The sequence below is a fragment of the Harpia harpyja genome, chromosome 1, assembly GCF_026419915.1.
Source record: "Harpia harpyja isolate bHarHar1 chromosome 1, bHarHar1 primary haplotype, whole genome shotgun sequence".
Classification (NCBI taxonomy): Eukaryota; Metazoa; Chordata; class Aves; order Accipitriformes; family Accipitridae; genus Harpia; species Harpia harpyja.
This window is the reverse complement of record NC_068940.1, coordinates 9040233-9055318: the sequence shown is the minus strand read 5'-3', so window position 1 is coordinate 9055318 and position 15086 is coordinate 9040233. Positions and strand designations below refer to the sequence as shown.

The 15086-nt window shown below is 37.9% G+C and overlaps 1 long non-coding RNA gene across 1 annotated transcript in view; it reads left to right on the top strand.

Moving 5' to 3' along the window:
• Positions 1 to 15086, top strand: part of LOC128153815 (uncharacterized) — a 28124-nt gene that overhangs the window by 9992 nt on the left and 3046 nt on the right. Inside the window, exon 3 of the long non-coding RNA XR_008239115.1 lies at positions 14410 to 14470. This is a non-coding gene — a long non-coding RNA (uncharacterized LOC128153815). The remainder of the gene's footprint in view (positions 1 to 14409; positions 14471 to 15086) is intronic.

Genomic DNA, 15086 nt, shown 5'->3' with positions numbered 1-15086 from the left:
CTGATTATAGTCCAGTTTTGTTTGAGGGAGAGCCTCAGGTTTAAAGGCCTGTTTGTTCCAGGATGATTGAAGTCGGCACAAGTTTAGCCATTGATTTGAAAAGAGCAGGTGGCAATCCTTACGGGTCCACTCCCATTCCAGCTGAAGTCAACTGAGTTGCTACATTTATTTAATAGGAGATAGCTGTAATTTAGCAAATAATTAGCAAAAATGTCAGCAAAGATGTCCTTAAACCTTTGTGCAGCTGAATCAGCTCACCTTTGAAGAAAGCTTGTCTCCTTCAGATGTTGGACTATTGAGAGGAACAGCAGTAGCAGCTGCTGTGTGGGTGTGTGTGTCTTGCCCGGCAACCTCATTCACTGACTGTGGATTTCACCTCCCACGCTCCACCTGCACAGGGCATGATTACTCAGTTTCTATACCGCAGGGGTAGATTCAGCCTGGTGTTAATACTTGGTTAGAAAACAGTCGCAGTCTCTCTTTTTCAAAATCTTTGGATGCGAGGAATGCTCTTCCAGTTCCCCTTATGCAGTATTCATAAACTTCAGAATAGCTGGAAAGGTGTGATTGCATGCAGAGTTATAAGCACAAATGATCCAGTATTATATTAGGACTGGTTTGTTGTGTATATGTATATACAGATATGAGTGATCTATTTTGTATGAAGAATTGCAGTACTAATAGTCACAGTAGTTACTTCTCTTTGTCATTATACACATTGAATTGGAGAGTGTGCTGTTAAAATACCTGATCAAGAACACAGAAATATCCCTTTTTCTCTCTTACTATTTTTCTTTGCTAATACTTTTTTAGTTTGTAACTTTATTTAAAGAAAATAACCACATTAGCTTTTAATTTTCTTTTATTTGCATGATATATAGAATATATAAAATATAATAATTATATAAAGTATAATAATTAAATAATGTGTAATATATATTATACATATGGTATATTCCATAAGGTATATACTATATATAAATATCTATCAGAGTATCACAGAATTGTTCACGTTGGAAGAGACCTCTTGAGATCATCTAGCTCACCCGCCCCTAAATTTTTTTTTTTTTCCCAAAATTATTTTTCATTTCAGCAAGGGGGTCCATTCATGCAATTCCTTTGCCTTATTTAAACCATTTATATAATGTATCCTAAAAAAAATGAAACCAAAGATAAATATATAAATTATACAAAGCATATAAAATAAATGCACTTGTTAGGAAACTTTAAATAATTTCATCCAAAAGAATGATCACAAAGTTCAGCAGGGTAAGCAGCTATTGCTCCTTTGGAATGAATAATAATATTATTATTTATAGCATCTACAACTCTATATCTGAGTTATTCTATGATTCTTTAAAATAATGGTTCTAATTATGGGGTTTTTACCTCTTTAAAAACTGGTTTGTTCATTCCATATGTGAGCCGCACCCTGAAAAACTGAAAGGCTTTGCACACCTAATTTAAGATTTAACCTAGTATCAGTGTTAAACCTGTTTCAGTCTGCCATTTTCTTGGTTAAAATGCTGTGGAACTCAAGGGTTTCTATTTGCTTGTTTAGCAAATCGATTTATTATAATCTGCCATGTCTTAGAACTTGATTCCTGCAGTCCGAGGTGGACAGTGCGCTTTTCTTCCACTAAAAATAATTGGGAAAAAAAATTCACTGACTATTTTTTTCCTTTTCAAGTGCATTGAATGTAACAAAAAGACCCAGCTTGATAGCAGTGTAAGCTAAACTCTCATAATTGTGTTCAGAGCAGACAACAGACAACCAGACCTCCTCTCATAAACCCAGAAACCTTCAGCCTTTCACCTATGTGCAGCTGGTTTTATGTGCTTTCACTGAGGTTTGCAGCAATGGTCACAGTTGCTGATCACCAAGAACTGCACTGATATCACTCCTGATTGCTCCTAGACTTCTGAAAAGGTTTTGTGGGAATTAAAAAAAATGGCTTATTAATTCATGTTGCTTTGGGCTATCATGATGCTATAGTCTAGAAGATCCCTAGCTTTAGAGCTGCAGAATCCCTGGGAAGTTCAGGAACCTGACTCTGTGGTGACCTTTTCTGAAAAAAAGGTCAGCATGCCAGAGATAGACTTGCCAAGTCAACTGCTTTTCCCTGTAGACTAAAGCTTTGTGGTCTTATATACAGATCTGTTAGGAAACTTGGCCAAGCTACTGCTTTTTGTTATTTCAGGCACAATTTGTGTGTTGAATGGAGTTTCATACTAAGTGAGACTGATTTCAGTACAATGGAAGTAAACTTAGCATTGAAAGTGCTTAAAATTCATCCTGCGGCTCCCTCTACATTATCTCCAAATTTTTACAATTTTAATGCAGATTTCCTAGATTCATTCATAGGATTTGGTTCTGTACAAATCTCACTCTCCCATTTTCATGCTTGTTCTTCTTTCATTCTCTCAAAGTTGAGGGGGGTATCATATTTTCCCCTATTTTCCTTTATCTCTGTTCATTTGCATCTTAGATTAGCATACCTGTTTAGGGCAAGGACAGTGTCTTCAGGTAGTATTAATCAGCTAATATGTCTTTGGAGACAATTATGTGAATTTTTCTGTTAATATTTTAGAAGTAGACTCTTACCTGTAACAGGTATTTTTACCTATTACATGTTTCAGGTCAGATTCTCAGTTCTTCTAGGTCTCCAGACCTGTACAGAAAGCTGCAGAGATCTACTGATTTGTACCTACTACATGTCTGACCCAGTGTTCATGCAGTTATTTCAGTGAAATATAATCTGAAACTAGGAATGTGTATGCTGCTAATGATTTAAAACTTTACTTATGTGACTACTGTAGCAAAAATACATGCCAGTTGACAATGGCTTCTATATTGAATATTGTCAGGTCATTGTCCAGTCATGCCCACACCGAATCCCAAATAGACCTAGAATTCAGATGCTGGACACAGATATGGCATTGGAAAGGAGGAGCTCTGAGGTTGCACTGACAAGGATCAGTGAATCGTGGACTGATCCGAGTCAAAGATGTTACTCTTAATTTTTTATTAACCTCAGAAGCCTCAATCAAGGTACTTACAGCAGAGTAAAGTATGAATATGTCAAATTCCTATGTGAGTCACAGACCAAATGCTGTGGATCAAAAGCTCAGTAGCTGAACTTTGCACTGGGTTTTATAACAATAACAGTAACTTGAGAGTCCCAGTGATACCTGTCACTGCTGCAGGTTCTGTGTTCAGATAGCTCTGCAGTGTTGCAGCTTAGCACAAATACATTCACCTAGAATTTGTTACGTGACACAAGGAATAACCTGTCATCAAACCTGCATATCGGTAACTATATATGTAGTGAATAAAGATAGATTGTTCTCATCCATGGCAAAAAAGCAGGGGGATATATGTCAGTTGGCTGTTTATTTGTTTTATGATTCAGTTGGCTCAACTGGCTCAAACCAAGTTTTATGATACAACTGGCTCTTCAGTTGTTTTATGATACTTTTCCCATCAAGTTCCATCTCTTTCAGAAGGGTGACAGATCTGAATTTGTGGGACTCCTGTCCTTTGGTATTATCAGAAGGACATAGTGAGATATTTTGAGTCTGGCAGCACCACTGGCTATTTTGGCTGGTGTTGTGCAGGATGACATGGGATTGGCCATTACCAGCTCCATACGTGTGTCGTAGCAGCAAACATTTGGTTGTCTCTATGGGTTTTATTTACTGACAGTACACCTGTGGTGCTGTCCAAAAAAGAGGAGGGATACTAGTGGTGATGCATAACATAATGCTCAAATCTATACAATTGCTGTTTCAGTAATGAGGGAATGTTGGATTTTATAGCATGATCCCTGATCAGCTGTGAAATTCTGGTGCAGCTTTATGAAGAACTGAAACTTTCTAGCAATCATTTTGCTTATATGGCACAACTTCTTACACTTTTTCACAACTTATTAAATAACCCATCTTTCAAAAATTATGGATTTGCTATGACTACTCATTCATAAAAAAGCCTGCTACTTTCTTTTGTCTGAAGAGAAGTCATTTAACAAACAGACATTCTGCATTGATCCACTGTCTTGGCCAGGTGAAAATGTCCATTAAAACCACAATAATTCCAGCTCAAGTATTTTGAAAGAACTTGTATAATCCGCTTCTCTCTTTTTAATGTGAAAAAATGTCTGCATTTTTCTAGCAGGTTTTTTTTCAAAGAACAGCCACAACAGAATGTCACAAGACAAACTCAGTGAAGGCTACCCAAGAATAAAACCTGGCTCACTGATACTGAGTGTATTTGAAACTCCCCTTCTGCACACAGTCATCTGAGGTGTTTGCGTTTGCAGCTTTGCGCTACCACACCTGTGTTAGTTACCTGGCGAGTGCATCTTTTACATTCCACGCGTTGTCTGTCTCTCAATACACACACAGATGCATGCACGTATATTCACACCACAGTGGGCAAAAGTGATCAAACAGAACTGATACATTGTGCAACGAAACACAGTAAAAATGTTGAGGAAAAGGCTATGTAGAAAAGACTTTTAGACAACTGTGTTCATCTACACGTGTGTAAGTGAAAACAGGCAACTTTGTCTCAACACTAAAAGAACTTGTTGATTAAAAGAAGATAACCAATATGCAAAAAATATGTTGTATGCATAAAATGAATGTGTTACATATGTGTTTGGTATTCCATAGCATATGTGAGATAAAATTCAATATGCAATTATGTGAAATTGTTCACTATATTTGGTTAATTCTTCCCATTCTTTCATACCTTAGTGTTCGATGATAGGCATTCAAGTCTGACATCTGTTCTTGACTTACAGTCTGTGGCATTTAGAGAGTTACAAATGTTCATTTGCAAAAGCTACGTGGAAATACGTATCACATGTAATACAAACATCATACAGCATCCATGCTGTGTCAGCTCTGTTAACTAGATGCTGACACTAGATTTATTGGAAGATGAGACTTGAAAATTAACCAAAACAAAAATATAGTCCTTCTCTCCAAGCACTTAGAGGTCCTTGTGCACCTCCTAAAAGAAAATTTAAATGGACTATGTACTTATGGAATTCTGGTATAATGATTTTTTCCAGAGAAAACTTTGTTTCAAACAATGAAAATGTTCCTTCCATTTTTTATTTCTTCTTAGACAATTTTTTCTTCTTTAATGAACTATTTACTGGAAATCCCACGTTTTACAATAGACATTTTGATAATTTCAAATACAAATTTTCACAAAATCATCTTGATTTTTCTGAAATGGAAACTAGTTGAAATATATCATGAACATTTTCCTCCAGTGGTTTCAAATGGTCTATCTAAACACAGGCTATGCTCATTCCTTACCGCCAATATTTGATATCATAGTTAAGATTATATCTTTCACGCTGATAGTGATTGTTCTGTGAGTTAGCAGCAGAGTATCATTGCTGTTGATACAATACATTCAGAATTTATTGAGTTGCTATATTGCTTTTATAATTGTCTCTATGAACTATCTTCAGGATTTAGTTCAGTTTTAATCAGAGAGGCAAAGCTAGGCAATCCCTGTCTTATATTTCTATTTGAAAAACAAAAAATCAGCAGAAAACCGTTTACATAGAAGAAAATAAAACTGAGTGAAGAATCCACAGAAGCAGGCCTTAAAAAAACCCAACAAAAATCACCTTTTTTTTTAGGTGAGATAGTCCCCCTTGCATCCTTTTACAAACAGCAGAAAGAGGCTCCTGCTGACAGTAATTCAGAGGATCTATGTGTCTCTTGTCTTGACCACAGAGCAAGCCTAGGGAGATTAATTTTTCTAGAGTAAAGTTAGGCCTGCGGAAATGACTTTCAATTTTCTCTATTAGAAACAAGTTCTGTTTTGCACCAGACTGCAGTATTCAGCGCTGGTAAAACACAAGATAGAGAATTATAGTGTTTGGCATCATCAGATAGTGCGTGTCTAATTCATTGCAGGAAGGCAAGGACATATATCCTACTGGGGGGTTTTTTTGGTTTTTTTTTTTGTTAAGAGGGAAAGTACTTGAACCCATTCTTGCCATTTAACTTGATGCAACCCTAGATATAGAATGTGATTCTGTATTTTGTATACTGAATATATAATCTCATTCTCATTTCTCACTGTCAAAGATATCTGGTGATCTCATGTGGAAAGTTTAGAGTGCTGTGTCATGGTCAGCATATTTGGTTTCTTTGGAACTAGGCAACCCCAGCTTAGTCTATTCCAAATAACAACATTTCTTATTAATAGGGTTCTTTTTAGAGTACTGATAGTACTTGGCAGGTATGGAGAACTGTGTGTGCTAGATGATGGCTTAGTTAATTGTGGAATTTGATTCTCTTTTATTTCATGAGCTGACTTGCAAATTCTTTCTTTTTATCAGAGAAGCTTTTTGCAAGCAGCAGAAGCCAAACTGGGGAGGAAGCTAGGATTTTTGTTCTCAGGTCTGGTAATGATCTCACGTGTTGCAAAGATCCCACAGCTGTCCTGACTTTAGGAGTGTTTGAAAACATCTGTTAATGCACTTCATTAAAACCATCCAATCTGAAGACAAGACCACAAGACCCAACCCAAAGTTCTCTGAAGGTATCTGGAGAGCTTTCAATGATTTCACTGTGCTATGGAGAAGGCCACTAGACCCTTTGAGAGTGAAGCAGTTTTCAGTCAGTATGAAAATGTCTGTGATTCTGTTTAAAACCTCTCTTCCAGCCTCTCCTTTACTTTATCCTGCTAATTCTATGCTCGCTTCTTTCCTGACCGCTGTAGAGACCAAATTGGTTCTTAAACTCAAATTGCAAGCTCCTCTTGGTGTTTTTCAAAGCCTCGGGATACTGTTCCTTTCTCCTTCTAACAATTTTAGAATGAGCAGGCAGATCCAGAAGTCCTTTTTCCTCTCCTAGTGCCAGGAGTTTCAGAGAGGAAAAGGGAAGAGGATGAGCAGAGGAGCCTTCCTCCACAGTGGTAGAGGAGGGTTCCTTTCTCAGGCACTTTCAAACATGTGCCCCGTTCTGCAGCCTGGCGCGACATTTATAAATGGATTTTCTGAGTTCATGACCTATTTCAAAGCAAGTGCTGGATGCCAACACGTTTTGTCATGGCTCATCTGTGGACAGTGAGCACCTGCTGCAGAGAAGGCTCTTCACCCAGGCCTCTCCAGTGGGTAAATCTAAGCTCCTATGTGGATAAGAAAAGGTCTTGGAAAAAAAGGAACAGCACTGGGTGAATCAGATAGAAACTTAGATGATACACAGATAAGATCTTTGGGTGTTTTTTTAAATTATTATTCTTTTCTGAACCTTCAAGCATGTTTATTCAAGTGACATTGTTAAAAGGGAGCTTATAGAAAACCCAGTTAGGATTCCATAACTTTTAAAAGTGCCTTATGTGGCCAGATTTCATTTTACTTTTGCCAAAATACAGAAAAAAGGAAGGCCAATAGCTTTGAAATCTAATTTTGAGTACATTTAATTAGATGGGAATTAAATTTTCCTATAACCATACGGGTTTGGCGCAAAATTTTACAAAGCTGACATAACATCAAAGCATTACCCGCTTCTTGTAGTGCAAAGAATGTATGAGAATAACCACCAGGTGTGTGTCTAAACTGTCACTTACACAGTTAAGAGGAATCTGTGTATAAAGTTTTTTTCTTGACCATGAAAGTCAATGGATTCACCTATACCTAAATAAGTTTCTTAAAAATACACAGAGCCTTTTCCACGTCAGTTCCAGAGGCTGCAGGCTGCAAGAGTAGTGTAAGGATCACGGACACTGTTGGGCTAGCGATTCCAAATTGTTAAGCTGAAATTTCTTCTAAATTTCAGAGGGTTTGCATACCTCTGTGGAGAGATTGGGCATCATGGGAGATTGGGCAGTACTTAAGAGAACAGAGAACAAGATACATGAGATCTGTGAAAGAGCAAGAGATGAGATTTGATTATCTGATCATGGATCATTGTATTTTTACCACCTTGGTGATTTTGCATCATGCTCTTCCTCCTCCTCTCAGCTTCCCAGCATTCACCAGCAGCCAAAAGAAATTTTCAGTTTCGTGCATGCTAATCTTGAAAGGACTTGGATGAGATTCCTATTAGGGTAGAAAGAGGCTTTGGAAATCTGCTGTCATCCCACCAGCCTACAGAAACACTCCAAAATACCATATTCTGGGGAAGAGAATGGAAAGTATCTAGAGCAACAAATGTGGCAGCTGGAAACGATTTAAAAAAATACACAAGATGGGTAGGCCAGTCATGTTATGAGGGGTAAGAGAGGCAGCTGGGAGATTTAAAAGGGAAGGCCTGAGAGCAGCTGAAAGATGCCAGCAGTCTGTTAGTGAGAGCATCTGAGAGCTAAGTGGCTGTGTGTGATGAGAAAATGTGCCAAAATGATAAGAAAAACAGCTGGAGAAAAACAAAATTTCAAAGCCTCTGAAACAGGGATGGATATGCAAATTCTGCTAACACTATTGAACGAGTAAATGAATTACTTTTTTTTTTCCTCTGCTTTCATAAGTTCCTCTTGTTTTCACAAATGACCTCTTTCTGCAGAATCTGCAAGAGTTCTGGTCTGCTGCCTCCTCCTCCTTTTGATCTTTTGGGTTTTAGTAGTTTCCTCCACAGAAAACAGGTGTATCTGAACAATACTGTTCACTTGTTAATAGTTTCTTAAGCCAGTACTTTAACTGTTTATTTTTCTATTTCCTGACCTTATCAGGACTTTCCCTGCTTATCATTCCAAACGTGAAAACCCCTCAGTGGAATACCATTCTCTGTGAAGAAAATGCACTGGTAGCAGTTGATTTTAATAGTTCCAAATCTCATTCTTAGTAGGACCTGTAAAATTTAGATGGCTTTGTATTCCATAGGGCTAGCTGGAGGAGTTGGCAGGCTGGAAGGTCTGATGAACAGTCTCTAGAATTTGACAGGGTCTAAAACAGGCTTGTAGTAAGAACGTGGTGACTGTGGAAAGTAAACTATAAAAATCCACCGTGGGGCAGATTTTCAAGGCTTTATGCATTACAATTGCACCTGCATTTTTGCATGTATTTTACTATACATACAGCTTACAATTTACTTGCATCTGATCACATATTTGAATCTGGTCTGGGTGCATGCATCGGTGATGTAAAGATATATGCTAATATCTGTATACAGTAGCATGTTCTTTACCTTTGAAAATGTGGCTCTGCTGTTTTTCAGCTGTGAAAGCAAGAGACAGCATGTGTGTACTTTTTTTTTCCATAGATCATAAGGAACAAAGAGCTCATGTGAAAAGAAGAGCACAGGAGAAGATCTTAATAGATTCTGTCCCATCAAAAACTGAAATACAGCAACATGAAAAGAGCAAACATGCTGTCTAGCTTCTCTGAAGCTGCTTGCTAATGACCTCCAATGAACTAGAAAATGTTAGAGAGCGTAGTCTCAGCTTGAAGCCTGAGAGAAGAAAAAATAGCAGGCAGAGAGAAGGATGCAAAGAAAGTGAAAGAGAGAATGGAGATAGTCAATAATTATTTTCCAACAACAAAAAAACCCTAATCAGGCAGAAAATTTTTGATAGCTTTCATACTGCCTGACCTACGCTGTTATGTCCAGGCCAACAGGAAAAAGAGCAGCAGCAGCAGTTTTGGAGGGCATGAAAGTAGACTCACAGAATAATAAAATAATAAAGCAAATTGAAAGGGCGAGAAGGTATAAAAATGCAAATTAAAATAGATTGAGCATTTTATGAAAGACATCTGAATGATTACCACTTACTGGTGAAATATAACTCATTATGTAGCATATACTAAATATTTTAAATAAAGAAAATAATAGGGTCAGGTCAAAAGATTTACAATCCAATATGATAAAATACCAAATGAGACAGAGGGGAGCTAGAACATTTGCCAGGGGAAGTTATGCATGTCTGGCATAGGGAACAATACTTGGAATGAGTGAGAAGAAATGTTCGTGGTACAAATTAATTGTTTATAAAGAAAGCATTTAAATTAACTTTTTAGATACCTGAAAGCCTTTGACCGTGTATTTTAAAAGAAGATCTTTTGTTTTGGAAACCTTGACATTATATTCCCCTAACAGGAACAATTAACCAAAAGCATAAACTTACAAGAAATTTTACATGTAAGATCTAGTGTTGCACTTTCTATGCTTAAGTAGATTGCTCTCTTGAAATAAGAAATTTCAGCTTCCCTTCCTCATTTTCTCCATGATTAGCCACAGACTAGGCAATTTATTATTCTACATTCTGGTGTAAATATAGATGGCCTCTGTTTTTTAAAAAAAATGAGTTTATGAGAAATGAGTGCAGGTACACTTATCTGAAAACAAGTGAGATAGTGGATTTGAAAAATAATGGGGGCGGCACTGTCCAACTGTTTTTTCAGTGCATTGCCTTTAATAGTTGAAGTAGCTCTGCCTTCTACGTGTCCTGCTTTCCATCTTGTAGGTTAGGAAGATCTTTGCCAGCTGCTTTGCACCACCTTGTGACTTATGAGAATTTCCCCCCAAGAAGGCTGTCCAGGTTCATGTAGCCATAGCCCTTGAGAAAGAAGGAGGATTTCAGTTGCAGAAGGAAGAACGGTTTGGTCAGTCGTATTTTTAATTAAAATGAGGCAGTGGTGGAGAGACTAAATTTGCAGGACCACCTACAGCAGGAGCATGAGCCTGTAAATCCAGACCAGCTGCTATGAAGTCCACAAACTAGAGATGCACCTAGGCGGCTCCATTTAAATGGAGTGTAATACTTCAGATTCATAGTTAGCATGGTTCCCCCACATGCTGCTCTTTGAGTGATCTTACTCCATATTGTTTCTCAAAAAATCCCAAGGTGGGGTGCTTTCTACCACTTCTCAAGAATGAGAACAGCATGAGCGATTTCACCATTGTTAATTTTTTCAGACTCTGTGGAATAAGCTGACCATCACTTTAATATTTCTTTTTCCCCTCCTCTCTTCTACACCAAGTCATTATCAGAAGAGGATCCAAAGTTTATGACAAACATGAACATGTACCTACCCTTTTCTTCTTTCTAGCACATCACTTTGAACAGCACTGAACCTTCCACAAAACACACACAGGTGTTGAAGTGTGTTCCCATACTACAAATTTCGGAGCAAGTCAATGCCTGGTAGAGCAAAGTGCTGTTTGGAGGATTTACATGCAGCTTGCTCTGCTCAACAACAAGGCATTTGTGAGTTGTTCTCTGGCATAGCCAAATGGTCTTGCAAACACAGGTAATCCTCTAAATACCAGGATCTGTGAACAGTGCAGTAAAATAGTTATTTTCTTGAGATCATTGCTGGAATTAAAAGTCAGTTAGTATCATTAAATCTTTTACCTGTACGACTGACAGAACCTGAGACTTTGCAGGTAACCCTGCCTACATTTAATAACATCCCACTGAGAAACAATTTGTTTTCATGTTGGCATATTTATGACTTTGTCCTCAGGAGTCACCAAATGGGCAATAACTACCCTTGTTCTCAGCCAGTTAAGAACTGGAAGATCTGCTCTTAGTTTTTAGTTTTTAAACTCCAAACAATTGTACCATCCTCATAAGCACATTAAATACCGCAGTAAATGTCAAGAATCCACAAAAATCTTTTAATGTTTGCAAGTAACACACTTTCACCACCACCAAGCAGACTGTACTTCTGACCCCTTTAGAGCAAACCTCTCCGGCCTCCAGCAGTTCTCTCAGGGTATATTCACGCAGATCTTCTGTTTTCAGTCTGGGCCCTGGCTCCAGTCCCTGGGTATTGAGCTCATCTTGATTACGCCCAAAGCTTGCTATTCTGTTCTCTCTGCAGCAACGGCTGTGGCAGTTAGCAACCACGCTGTCCTGCTGAAACAAAATACTAATACAGTGCAGCCGCATTTCAAATAAACCGTATCTTAAATGCAATAGAAGACGGAGTAGAGACAGTGCCTACTTCTCCCTAATACTGCCATTCCCTGAGTTTAGGAAAGCCAGATTCCTTGAGGCCCCTCCACACACTCTGTTTGTATCTCTGCCAACCTGTATTCTTAGAGAACTACTGGCAAGCACCACTGCCATTGTTGGGATCAGACCAAAGCACTGCATAAGGTTTGCATTATATTGAAGACAAGATACAAGATCTTTGAAGCCAGGTCCATTCTTTGAAGTTTCAGTGGGCACCAAAACTTTCTTCCTCAGAAAGTCACTACAGTGCTGCTTTGCCCTTTGCTTAGCCTTTATTAAGCTAAACCAATCTATTCATACAAGAAAGCCTTTCAACTGTGGTATGCCCTTCTCAGGCACTCACTCAGCTGAGCTACTGCAGCCACGTCAGGGGAGCTCCCTCCTGACACAAGCCCTCTGAAGGCTGATGGACACACTTCTGTTTTCACACTCAGCCACTGCTCTTGGAGCTTTCCGTTAGATTCTGATTTCTTTTGGCAAGATCCCAGGTGTTGTTAGAGTAGACAGGAAAATTGCTGTTCTTGATAAGGTCAGAGGAAAACCAGTTTCAAGATACAGTAGTGTACATGGAACTGGTGACATTTACAGAAGAATAAAGCCTGGAGATCTTTGTACTCTCTCTTACATGAAAAACAGTATAAATTATGATGGCACTCAGGTTAGTGAAAGGAGGTACTTTATAGAAAATGAGAATAGAGTTTACTTGATAAAGCAGTTCTCTAATGGAAAAAAGCCAATATTGATGAAAATCAGGAAAGAATAATGCATAAACTTGCATACTGATACTTAAGACTTGGTTTATGAAGACCAGATTTTCCTTAAATAGTGTTCATAACATATATTCATGCCAAGGAATGTGCACTACTCCATAACTCCATATACTACTCCATATATTGAAAAAGAAATTGTGGACATTCCTTATTGCACTAATGTGCTACTAAGCATCTTCCAAGGCTAGGAAGAGAGCATATTGGATAAAGAGAGCAGCCCACTTTTAAGGCCCTTCATCGCTAGTGTGATGAAGAAACTAAATTATAACTGAGACTGACCATCACTTAAAACAACTTTGGATATAGCTTGAAAAAAAGCTTGTGCTTCAACATGGTTATGCTTGGGTTGTTCCTCTTGCCCATGTTTACTTGTCTGCATAAAACATTCCCAAATTGTCCAACTATCCTTAGTGAAAACAAGATTTGCCTCTAGACTTTCATTATTTCTGTCTTCATTCAGAAATATTACTAGTGAACAAATTAGGAGATGAATTCCAGCGGTTTGAACAAATAGCCAGGGAATCCCAATTTTTGGCAACAGTATGGTATTCACAGCCTTGAGCAAGTAATCAGTCCTCCCTTTGAAGCAGTTGGAAAATACATTGATGTGTTTGTGTTTAAAACCATTCAGTTGTAGTGGTACTTGTCAGCAAAAAACCGGAACATTCTACTCTGGTACTTTCAAAGTGCAGGGATATTTTGTTTTTAAACAATTTATGGGTTTTTTAAATAGTTTTTTTAAATTATCTAAATCACCTGGCTTTTTTTCTGGGAGTGAGTTTTGTTTACTGCAGTGTTTTAAACTTTAGCTTATTTTTGTCATCACTACAATTCCAGAAAAAAAACCCCCAAAACAGTGAAAGTTTTTCACAGGGTGGCAAAATCCCTTATCTGCAGTGCTGGATAAAAACATATTCTGTTCTTTAAGTGTGTGGTAAAGATTGATTCATGTCCTTTGCAAGTGCAGTGACAAAACTCTTTTAACAGCTGAATAACAGATGATGGATTCACTAAGCTTTGCTTACGATCTACCTCTGTCAGTTTTGGTATTTTGATATCTTTTGCTCTGGTTCAAATGGAATTAGCAAATTCAGAAGGTGGTGAGCTGCGGATAGGAAGAGCTCTTTTGTAAAGATTTTTCCAGATTTCATAAAGTTTGAGGAGAAAGACTGTGGAGTTTTCTTAATGTAACTAAAACATTTTAGCCAGTTTAAGTCTTAAGTAGGAAGTGACTGGGCACCTGCAAGAGCCTTTGCCCTGTGTAGAAGTGGGGAGCAAGTCACCCACAATAGCCACATCTAGAGAGGGGAGAAGCAGCAGCAGCACAATGAAGTCTGGTCCAAAGATTAACATGAGGGTACTGAGCTAAAGAGTATATATATCTCAGAGACCTCTCACCAATTAATTTGGATAGCATCTTTTGACTTACTTTCAGATGCTGTGTGATGAAACAGACTTTGGTGGGTTCCTCCGTATTCCCAGACTGTTTAGGTAAAAAATAATGATAATGTAATCTAGCCCAAATTCATGGCTTATCTCAGCAAAGTTGGTATATGGAATTGGGAAACGTTCCAGAGCTAATTTTCTTTATGTTGAGAAAAGCTGATAATTGTTCTATGTGCACATCTGCATGTTTGAACGCAGTCATAGTTGTAGTTTTCTCCTTATTCTTTGACATTATGTCAAGTGGTTTTTTTCTTCTAATTTTAGGCTGGGCTTTGAAGGAAAAAAAATCTGCGAACAAGTCCCCAAAGCCCAATCATCAGTCATAGTAAGCATTTTGTAAATTCACACATAACCATGCTATTTCAAAGTCCTTAAAAATCCTTAGTTGCTGCTACTGTCACGTGTTTTCTTGGTTTTGCTAAATGTAGTATATAACAATATAATGAATCTGTTCCTTGGGATCCTTATGCCCAGTAATATGGTGGCATGAATGTAGTAAACTAGCTTAAAAGAGCATTTCCCCATTGTTTTCAGGGATATACAAAGAACAGCTGGATGTAAACTTCTAGCATGTATCTTTGTAAGACAGTCTTGCTAACCAATAGGCTGTAATATATGGTAATATTAAATGTAGTGTAAGGTTGAGTGGTTTTCCTTTTCTTGCATTATCCTATTCTTGCCATTCTTTTTACTGTATCCCGTTCACAGCATTGCATATTTTGGTGATAGTTACAAGGCCAAATTCCATCATAATCCTCAGTTTTTACTTGCTCATAAATTTTTCATAAAAAATTTCCTAAGGGCCTGAGATTTTTGCAGTTAGACTTTGCCCAGAGCCTGTTTTATTGCTAGTTTGAGGAAGTATAACCTAATTGAAGTTCAAGCACACAGGAAAACACCAAGGTTACATACTTTGCAATCTGAATACACTGCTTATGTAT